Source organism: Simochromis diagramma, unplaced genomic scaffold (assembly GCF_900408965.1).
Source record: "Simochromis diagramma unplaced genomic scaffold, fSimDia1.1 OVJJ01000330.1, whole genome shotgun sequence".
Lineage (NCBI taxonomy): Eukaryota > Metazoa > Chordata > Actinopteri > Cichliformes > Cichlidae > Simochromis > Simochromis diagramma.
This window is the reverse complement of record NW_024386930.1, coordinates 962732-973841: the sequence shown is the minus strand read 5'-3', so window position 1 is coordinate 973841 and position 11110 is coordinate 962732. Positions and strand designations below refer to the sequence as shown.

General features: G+C 48.4%; 1 long non-coding RNA gene and 1 other non-coding gene across 2 annotated transcripts; one reads left to right on the top strand and one right to left on the bottom strand.

Moving 5' to 3' along the window:
* Positions 1 to 187: 187 nt before the first annotated feature.
* On the top strand, positions 188 to 306 carry LOC120736814. The gene has a single exon (XR_005696613.1). It is a non-coding gene; the product is annotated as a 5S ribosomal RNA (ribosomal RNA).
* Positions 307 to 4595: 4289 nt separating this feature from the next.
* Positions 4596 to 11110, bottom strand: LOC120736782. Its single transcript, XR_005696606.1, has 2 exons — positions 10834 to 11110; positions 4596 to 5000 (listed from the first exon to the last, which is right to left on the bottom strand). It is a non-coding gene; the product is annotated as an uncharacterized LOC120736782 (long non-coding RNA).

The window sequence follows — 11110 nt, the reverse complement described above, 5'->3', positions numbered from 1 at the left end:
TGTGCTGTAATAAAATAGCAAGTGTTATTATTGAGATGTTACTGCGGGAAAAACATTTTTGCAGCTCAATGTTGAAGCTGCAGTTAATAATGGAGGTTTGCATGTTTTCACTGCAAAACACAAAAGCGTATATCAAACTGTGTGACATTTGCCACCCACAAAACGCGTTCTACATGCAATTGCTCTCGCTTACGGCCATACCACCCTGAACACGCCCGATCTCGTCTGATCTCGGAAACTAAGCAGGGTCGGGCCTGGTCAGTACTTGGATGGGAGACCGCCTGGGAATACCAGGTGCTGTAAGCTTTTTGGCTTCTACACACAAACTGCAGAGTGCGCTGATGCTCACTCAGTGGCGACAGCATTGGCTTTTGCTTTGAAAAAATACAAATGACAGTTTAAACACTGAAACTAATTTGAGCTGCTTTAGCTCATTCTCTAGTACATGTTTGCTTTGTGAGTCCTAAACAAACCTGGGAGTTTAATTTGAATACATTTGATTTATGTAGCACCATTTTAAAATAACAATTGTTAAATATAATAAATAAAAGACCTTAAAAATAATAGAGACAAAACCCTAACAATTAAATAATCCCCTATGAGCAAGCACTTGGGGATGGTGGGATGGAAAAAACCCTTTTAAGAAATGTTCAGCAGAATGAGGCTCAAGGACGAGCAACTGGTTGGGGATGACAGAAAAGACAAAATAAGAAAAAAATCAAGAGCATACGAGGACAAGACAAAACACATGATGGGAGGAAAAGGACCAACGTTACTGACACGCAGTAGTGATATATTAACACACAGAGTAAAAGACAGAAGTGCTCAGTGCATGATGGGAAGTTAATCAGCAGTTGTGGCCAATAACAGCATAACTAAAGGATGGGACAGGGTCAGCTGATCCAGCTGCAGCTGTAAGACTGATCAAAAAGGAAAGTTATGAGTTTAATGTTAAAAGACGAGAGCGTTTCTGGTTAAACAGGACAGGGACAGGAAAGCTGAAGGGTCAGCCTCCCATTAGACTCATTAGACCTCACCAGAGTGAACAACTTTCTCTGCAGCAACACTACTCATAACTTTTATTCACACCCTGTCCTGATACTTCTATTTCATCTGCTATAAACAATAACCATACACTATTATTGCAATCTATACTACAGCTCAAAAGTCTATAGAGAATTAGAAATGTCTTATTTACTGTCAACAGTGAAAATCTTTTGATGTTTTACTAAATTAATCAGAAGCGTAAAGAAATATAAATAATTAACGGTAACATTTATCATAAATCACAAATGAGATTTAGTGGAATATCTACTTAGTGTTGTTGAGACGTCGGTCTCTCCGATTCTTTTTGTCTTGGTAGAGATCACGCAGAGATGTTTCCAAATTTCACACAATCCTTTTATTACCCATTTTCCTTACAGATGCATCTGGAGATCAGCACACTGCATCCTGTGCAGTCCTACTCTAAAGGCTGATCTGAAGGGTTTCACACAACAATTACAGTTATAGTCTCTGGTCTCCAATTTCTACAGTAAATCCCCCACAATGGAAAAACACTGGTAAAGTGGCCTGGGGTGCTGACACCCTGACCCCCATCTCCTTTTAAGGTAATGTACATTGGCAATTGTCTGCCCCTCACCCTCAGTAAATCTTGCTACTGTCCTGTGTTTGGGGGTTAACTGCCCCACTTCCCTGCACCCCAGTTCTTTGTTCCCATCCCAGGACTATTTTCTATTTTGTAATCTTAAATCCTATCAACAACAAAATCATACTACGACACACACTAATAAACTACATTCACTATGACCTCAATACCTATTACACAGTCCATTATTTCTACAGTGTACTGTTATGAAAACAACAGAATGATGATGAGACACTGTGGTAAAGTCTTACAGGTATATTTGCAGATAGTTATCAATACAGGATAAACACTATGGGCTCCAGGAGACAGGGCAGAGGTAGTGAAGGTTGTCTGGAGGCACACTCAGACACTGTCACAGAAGGTCGTGGAGATCCGTAACGCTGAAACGTCTGCACAGAAACAAAGAGTGAGCAAAGGCAAGAACTGATGGAAAATGTGACATGACTGTGGCATGATACGTTACCTTGGTACTGCAATGATCTGGTTGTTTAGAAGCCAGCATGAAGACCTCGCGAGGAACAGGCGAGTAATCAGCTGATTCTTCACAAGTGACTGAGGGATGGGAAGGTGGAGGAGCATTCCCTAAAAAAGACAAGAACACGGACAAGAACACAGGCATACACCGAAAGAGGAGAGAGAGAAAGAAGCAGGCCAGAAAAAGAGGGCAAGGGAACCATGACATCTACTGAGGCCCATTTTCATTTGGTACATCGTGCCACCAGATGTCAGTTTGTGATGTTACATCCAAACTTGTCAGTCAAGAAACCTGTTTCCAAAGATATCAGCACAAACCAAAATCAGTGTGCGTATTAAAAACAGTAAATTATCGAGGTTTGTGATGGATCATCCCATTTTCTGTTTGTAATCTGATTAAATCAAATGTGTTCCATGTGTCCATACAAGAGTGAGTGTTACTAAAATTTGGTCCATGTATAACTGTGTAGCAGTGGCGGCTCCTGAAAAAAATCTCAGGGGGGGCAATTTTTATGATATCGACTAAAATGACCCATTTAATGAGTACATCAAACAACACAATTTTAATTTGTTGCTAGGTGATTAACTCATACAGTGATACCTCATGCCCACTAGATGGCAACACACAACAGAAAGCTTGGCTTGACCTTAATACAATCGATGATTTTAGATAAAATATGACGGTTTTTATCTACCTCTTCGTTGTGCCTTCTTAAAGCAATCCGATGTCCATCATCTAGCTGCGCCGCTATGCTAGTTTTCCCTAGCACAGCTAGCTTTACACTGTTGTCCATATGAACTCGTGAGCTTTCATGTTTCTTGATTCGTTCGGAGAGGTGCTTTAAGTCGGTTTGTCCAGATTGTGTCCACGTCAAATCACACTTGTCACTTTTGAACAGTATGCACGGGAAACAAAAAAGTGCATTAGCTGTTCCACAGCCTGTCAGCCACGACTTGCGCTGGAACCAACTCCGACAAAAAGTCCTGTTGTATGCTTTTGACTTCTCCTTCGTTGCCTGGGTTAGTTGAATTTCGGGCTTGTCAGGTCCCAACTCTTTAACTTGCAGTTTTTCTGCCATTGTCCTTCTGGCAAAAGGGTAGGTTAGAAGCGATCTAACCGAATTTGGGGGAGGCTGTGCCTCAACCGTTAACAATACCGCTGCCATCGTCTCTCTCTGACCTTATAGCTCACTTAGGCTACTGACTGAGGTAAAATTCTAGAACAGCAAATCTTCGCGCGTTTTCTGCAGGGGCGCAATTTTAAGCGCCCCCAAACCATTTAATTCAGCGACGCTGATAGGTCAAATATTTATTATTTTCCCCTGGCAACCATTTAATGATAGGCTATTTCGCTGCATATCAAGGGCGCTTTGACGAGCGCCCCAGAAGAAGAAAAACACCGTTTGTTGGTTGAACTTTAATGAGTCAGCTGGTGAAAATGTTAAAATACGCCTGGCTGTATATGGGCACACACATAGTAAAACTATCATTGATGAATTTTTTAAAAATATATATTTTTACTCCTCCACATTTGGGGGGGCGGAGCCCGAGCGCCCCCTATGGGCCAGCCGCCACTGCTGTGTAGACATTTCCTAATGCATCATGAGTGATTTAACCAATAAAAGATTCATTAAACACACATCTGTGAAAACATTACTGGTAAACTTTGCCAGTTGCCAGTAAACTATTATGTTAAAGCAAATATAATTTTACAATTAAGACAAGAATGTTTGAAACTGACCACAAACTTTTGAGCAGCAGTGTGTGTTGTATGCATGTGTCTGTCTGTATCTGATCAGGATTTTGTCATCAGTGTCAACAAAACGCTCATTTTTTTAGTTGTTTCTGTCATCAAAAATTGAGTTGGAGTGTTTTAACTCTGATGGCAATCTCTCCCTAACAAGTCCACTTTATTGCGTGCTCATTTTCTCCTATTAGTGGCTCATACGTATATAATTAGGAAACATGCATTAAGTCAGCGGTCCTCAACCTTTTTTGCGCCACGGACCGGTTTATGCCCGACAATATTTTCACGGACCGGCCTTTAAGGTGTCGCGGATAAATACAACAAAATAAAACTAGTACCGGTACCGAAAAAAAGAAGATTTATCCATAACACACTCGAAAAGACCCAGGGACACCGAGTTAACGATAAAAACGATAAAAAAAATAACGCTGAAAACCGATAAAAACCCTGAAAACCATACATTTCACACCTGAGCCTCAACTCTCGCGGCCCGGTACCAAACGACTCACGGACCGGTACCGGTCCGAGGCCCGGGGGTTGGGGACCGCTGCATTAAGTGCACTAATTTCTCACACTTATCAGTGGCTCATGGTTGCTTAAGGCCTATGTCTGTACTTGACCACAGAGGCAGAGCATCATTCAACCTGCCAGCTGCCTATCTTGGGAGCTTTTCAAGGATGACAGACTCCACTTTCTCTGCAGCAAGACAGCTCATAACTTTTTTACAGTGTCTCCCTGTCCTCATACTTCTATATATTCTTCTGTAATAGATAACTATACACTATCATTGCAATCTACACTACAGCTCAAAAGTTTGAAGTCAATTTTCACCTGGTTTATAACCATGTGATCGTTCCACACAAGAGTGATTGTTACTAAAAATGGGCCCATGTATAAGTGTGTAGACATTTCCTAATGCATCATGGGTGATTTAACTTAAATGATTCATTAAACACACATCTGTGAAAACATTTCTGATCATTTTCATGTAATATTATGTTAAAGTAAATGTAAATTATTAATTAAAAGACAACTGTTTGAAACTGACCTCAAACTTTTGAGCAGTAGTGTGTGTTGTATGCATGTGTCTGTCTGTATCTGATCAGGATTTTGTCATCAGTGTCAACAAAACTTAAGGTTATGTATATAACCCCGGTTCTCTGAGTAGCATGAGTGAGTGTCTCACTATGGGGGAACGCCTCCTGCGTGACCTCATCAGAAGCTCAAATACCATTACGCCAGCCCTTACAGGCTGGCTAGGTGACACCCATGTCAGGAGGGGCCAGTGCCTCCCTATATAATAGGCTGACATAGCGTCAGATGTCATTCAAAACAAGCCCACCTCTACCTCGCTTCCATAGCAAGGAGGGCGGTCTGGTGAGACACTCACTCATGCTACTCAGAGAACCGGGGTTATATACATAACCTTAAGTTCTCTTTCATAGCATTCGTTTCGTGTCTCACTATGGGAGAAATACTGACTCCCGGATTGCCAGACATGCCTGTTAAGAAGACAACTGTCCCCAACAGCACTTCACAGGGGAGAGGCCCCCACCCGGGAAGAACCTGCACTGAGGACCGAATGTGCTAGGTTAGGCGCTGTCACATCTAACCTGTAAAACCTAGCAAATGTATGAGGCGAGGTCCAGCACGCAGCTGCACACACCTCCTGAATAGAAACTCCCCTAAAGAGAGCCCATGAGGTTGCCAGACCTCTAGTGGAATGCGCACGTAAGCCAGCAGGGGGCTGAAGGCCCCCGCTAGTATAGGCCAAGGCAATCGCTCCCACTATCCAATGGGAGAGGCGCTGTTTAGACACAGGCTTTCCCATATGTGGTTTAGCCCAGGACACGAACAGCTGGTCACTTTGTCTGACACTCTGGGTTCGGTCCATGTAAATGCGCAGAGCACGGACTGGACACAAGGTATGCAGCCGCTGTTGCTCCTCTGAGGAGAAAGGCGGTGGGCAAAAGGCCGGCAGTTCTATAGGGGAACATGCGCCGACAACCTTTGGGACAAAGGCAGGGTTGAGCCGCACACAGACCCTCGTATTATCCGAGGAGAACTGAATGCATGACTGATGCACTGAGAGAGCGTGGATCTCTCCCACACGTTTAGCAGAAGCTAAAGCAATTAAAAGAGCCATCTTCAAGGACAGAAATTTCAACTCAACCTGTTCCAGGGGTTCAAATGGGCAACAGGAGAGCGCAGCCAATACTGTGGGAAGGTCCCACGATGGAGCCAACGGCCTAGACGTAGGCAAGTTACGCCGCGCACCCTTCATGAAACGGCAAATTAAGGGATGCTGGCCAACAGTCTTTCCCTCAAAACCAATATGGCAGGCTGAAATCGCTGCCAAATACACCTTGATGGTGGAGAAGGCTTTACCCTTATCAATCAGGGCCTGAAGAAATGACAGAATCACAGCCACAGAGCACTGAGAAAGGGATGGCCTGTGATTCTAAGCACCAGCTTTCAAACACACGCCACTTGTGCTCATATAGCGTCCGAGTAGACGATGCTCCAGAACACTGAATGGTGTCGATAACACTATGAGGGAGCCCCACCGTGTTCAGGTTAAACCACTCACGGGCCAAGCCCATAGAGCTAGCCTCTCTGGGTGGGGGTGGAATATTTCCCCCTGTGCCTGAGACAGGAGGTCTCTGCGCAGTGGTAACGGCCAAGGAGGGCCGCACAGCTGCTGAAAAATCTCCGCCAGCCAGTGTTTCCCTGGCCAGTGCGGGGCTATCAGGATCATATAGTGACTTCTCTCCCTCACTCTGGCCAGAGTTGGAGAAATGAGGGCCACTGGGGGAAAAGCATAGAGGAGGGTTCTCGGCCACTCGTGAGCTAGAGCATCCACCCCGAGTGGAGCTCTCTGATCGTGCAGCGAGTAAAACAGGGGACACTGAGCATTCTCCCTGGATGCATAAACGTCCACGGTCGCCTGACCGAATCGCAGCCAGATCTGCTTCACCACCTCCGGGTGAAGCTTCCAGTCCCCATACAGCGGGTTGCCCCTGGAGAGAAGATCTGCTCCAAAGTTCAAGATCCCCGGCACGTGAGCTGCTCTCAGTGACAGCAGGTGGACACTGCTCCAGACTATCAGTCTGTGTGCCAGCGTGTGTAACTTGGGGGACCCCAGACCCCCCTGTCTGTTGATGTAGGCCACAACGGTGGAATTGTCCGACCTCACTAAAACATGATGACCTCTCAGCCAAGGGAGAAAGTGTTTTAGTGACAGGTGAACCGCCAGCAGTTCCAGACAGTTTATGTGGGCGGAGCGCATGTGAGGGCCCCATTCCCCATTCACTGTTCTGCCCTCGTGGGTGGCCCCCCAGCCGGAAAGAGAGGCATCTGTGGAAATCACCTTCCTGGCTGAAACTGCCCCCATGGCAATGCCCTGAGACAAGAAACCTGGCCTCTTCCACTCGCGGAGAGCGAGTGAACAGTCTGCAGAGACTCTCACGCGACGGTGGCCGTCTCGGTGAGGGTCCAGTCCCCGCGAGCCCACCCAGCGCTGAAAGCCTCTCATGTGCAGGCGTCCCAGTGTTATCGCCACTAGAGAAGAAGCCATCAGACCGAGCAGCCTCTGGCACTGTTTGAGGGTCACTGTGTTGCCTCTGCGAAACAGTGCAAGGGATGACTGTATGGCCGCCGTTCTCTCCGGGGACAGAAAAGCCCTCACCCAAAGGGAGTCTAGGCTGAGCCCTATGAAAGTAATGCATTGAGTTGGCGTCAATGAGCTCTTTTCCACGTTTATCTGGAAACCCAAACTCTCCAGATGGTGTATGAGAGCATTTGTGTGACAAGTCGCTCCCTGGCGGGTTGGTGCTGCCACCAGCCAATCGTCGATGTACGTGGCCACCCGAATGCCCTTTTTCCTGAGCGGGGCCACTGCTGCCTCGGTGCATTTCACAAACACCCTTGGGCTCAGTGAGAGACCAAAAGGCAGGACTACAAACTCGTAAGCCATCCCCTGGAAAGCAAATCTCAGATACTTTCGGTGTGGGGGATATATGGGGATGTGGAAATAAGCATCCCTCAGGTCGATTGATGTGAACCAGTCGCCCGCTCGTACAAACCGTAGCAGCGAGGCGTGCGTCAACATCCTGAACTTGTATGTCCTCAAATGCCGGTTCAGGGCACGGAGATCCAGAATGGCTCTCATCCCCCTCCCCCCTTTCTTTGGCACAAGGAAATACCTTGAATAAAATCCGCTGTGCATTTCCTCGGGAGGGACAACTCTTATAGCTCCTTTGTCTCTCAAGGTGGAAAACTGGCAGACTCGCCCGGAGCACGAGAGTAAACAATTTCTTTGAATTGTGGTGGAGCGACACTGAATTGCAGCCTGTAGCCCTTTTTCAATGTCCTCAGCACCCATGCTGACTGAGTGCAGGTGGCCCAGCTCTCCATGTGGAGAGACAGAGCGCTCACCGGCCACTCCACCGAATATGGCGTTTTGGCGCCCCCTTGTGGTCGCAACGCGAAACACACACCATTTCGGCGTCCCGTCACCTCTGTCACAGGCGAGCGAGGTGACGGGCTCATCTGCATCATCACAGCCGTGGAAACGCGAGTCTCCACGGGCTGCGTTATGGCAGACGGTGCTCCGTTTTTCAGCATGTTTGATTTTCCCATGTGTTTTGCAACACTCGACAGCGCCCTCGGCAAACTGCCTGGATGCGCGTGTCGGGGCTTTTTTAATACAGAATGCATGAGAGAAGTGCTCGTGTGGAACACGTCCCGTTGAACTTGCTCTGGAACGGAGCTGGGAGGCGGGAGGGTGGCCCATGAAGGGGGGAAACTGGGTTCGCTCCCGCCTAGAGGAGAGGCTGTCAGGCCAGCCGCTTCTTCCTCCTCACGATCGCGGCAGCGGGGGGAGGAGGAGGGGCCGCTTGAGGTCTGGCCTGGGGAGACTGCTTCCGAGTCCATGGATTCTTAGGGGCCCCTTAGGCACTCTGGGAATCCTGAAAGCGGGGACCGGGCGAGACGCTGCCTGCGCGAATGACTGGCGCGGCGCTGCTGGGGTGGCGTGCTGGGCCCTCCTCGGCAGGCAGAGTTTCAGAGCCTCCTCATCTCTCTTTTTCTCCTCACATCTCTTCTGCATGGATGTAACAGCCGCACCGAAGAGACCGTGAGGGACGACAGGGGTGTCGAGGAGTTCCTCTTTTTCCTTAGTCGTCAGGTTGGTGAGCCCGAGCCAGCGTGCTCGCTCCTGAAGAACCATGAGGCCCATGGCTCTCCCAGTAGCCTGTATGGCTACCTTGTGGAGGCGGAGGACGTGGTCAGTTATAATGCAGATTTCTTCCCACACTGTGGTATCTGTGTTAGCTGTCATGTCCTCTTCTAGCTCAGCTTGGTAAGCCATTAGCATAGAAGAGGCGTTGTGGGCTCTCACTGACAGAGCCGCTGCCTTGTAGCACTTATCTGTAAGGCTAGACTGGAAGCGGTCTGTTTTGGAGGGGAGAGATGGGGCCGATGAGGACAGAGACGTCTTCGGGTGAAGATGGCTCGCCACCAACGGCTCCACTTGTGGCATCCGGCGGAGGCCGATAGACTCCATCCCCTCACAATCCAGCAGGGAGCTCCCCACGATGGGGTGTTTCTCGCTGCAAGGTTTTGCTTTCCACGTCACCGCTATCTCATCGAGTAGCTCAGGGAAAACAGGCAACACATGCTTCCCCGTCTTTTTCGCCTTCGGCAATTTCTTACCGTCAAAACGAGACTTTACAACCTCTGTTTGTATGGCGGGCCACGGGATGTTGAGCCTGGCGGCTGCGCGCTTGCACATGTCCTGCATGTCGAGATCCAGGGGAGACGGCGGTGTCGGTTTTTCAACCTCGCCGGTAGCCGAGGGCTTTGCAGCCCAGCTGATGCTAGCCAAGGAGGTGGAATCGTCCTCCTCGCCGTCGTCAGACAGCAGGAGCTCCGAGTCAGCCGACTCATCTCCGTCCTCGTTAGCATCTCCTCCCCAGGTGACTCCAGCATCGCGGAAAAACACACGATCTCCGTGTGCCTCCAGCGACGGGAAAGCGGTCGCGATGGGCTGAGGGTCTGCCTCTGCCCAGCTCGGCCCTGGCGTTGCGGCCAAATTACCGGGCATCTCAGTTTCTCCTTGCGCCGCAGCAGCCTCACACAGCAAAGGGTCGCCGCCCGACAGGTTAGCCCAGCGAGCTAGCCTGCGGCGGAGTAGTTTGCATGGGAAAGACGCGCAGTGGATACAGTCGTGTGCAGGCGTCAGGGCAGCCTGAGCGTGAGATAAGCCCAGGCATGCCGCACACACGGGGTGTGTATCCCAGGCAGAAATCTTCTTGCCGCAAGGACAAAGTTTTGCAACTTCGTTGGCCGTCGTAGCCATGGTTAGCTAGAGGGTTGCGCACGTTAGCGAGACTGACACTGAGTGCGGAGAATATTGCTATTCCTCGCTAGCGTGGGGTGAAAAGTGTTGCTACTTTTCTACAGGTATTGCTACCTAATGTGTAAAACCGCTAGCCTCGAAGGGTATTGCTACCTGATGGTGAAGCTAGGGGTACCTTTATTAGCAAAGTGTTGCTACTTCGCTTTCGGAAAGTATTGCTACTTCCCTGGGTGAAAGTATTGCTACTTGGCACCAGCACTAGCTACAGAACAGTATTGCTACTGCTTGTATGCTAGTGGACAACTGAAAAGCTGGGAACAAAGCGCCCGGCGACCGAGTTGTTCACTCGAATCTGTGGACAGTTTAGCTTTAGCACCCAATAGCACAGTTGTCTACAGGCTTCTGTGAGAAGCGAGAAGAGGTTTTTGAATGACATCTGACGCTATGTCAGCCTATTATATAGGGAGGCACTGGCCCCTCCTGACATGGGCGTCACCTAGCCAGCCTGTAAGGGCTGGCGTAATGGTATTTGAGCTTCTGATGAGGTCACGCAGGAGGCGTTCCCCCATAGTGAGACACGAAACGAATGCTATGAATGAGAACGCTCATTTTTTTAGCTGTGTCTATCATCAAAAATTGAGTTGGAGTGTTTTAACTCTGATGGCAATCTCTCCCTAACAAGTCCACTTTATTGCGTGCTCATTTTCTCCTATTAGTGGCTCATACGTATATAATTAGGAAACATGCATTAAGTCAGCGGTCCTCAACCTTTTTTTGCGACACGGACCGGTTTATGCCCGACAATATGTTCACGGACCGGCCTTTAAGGTGTCGCGGATAAATACAACAAAATAAAACTAGTACCGGTACCGAAGAAAAG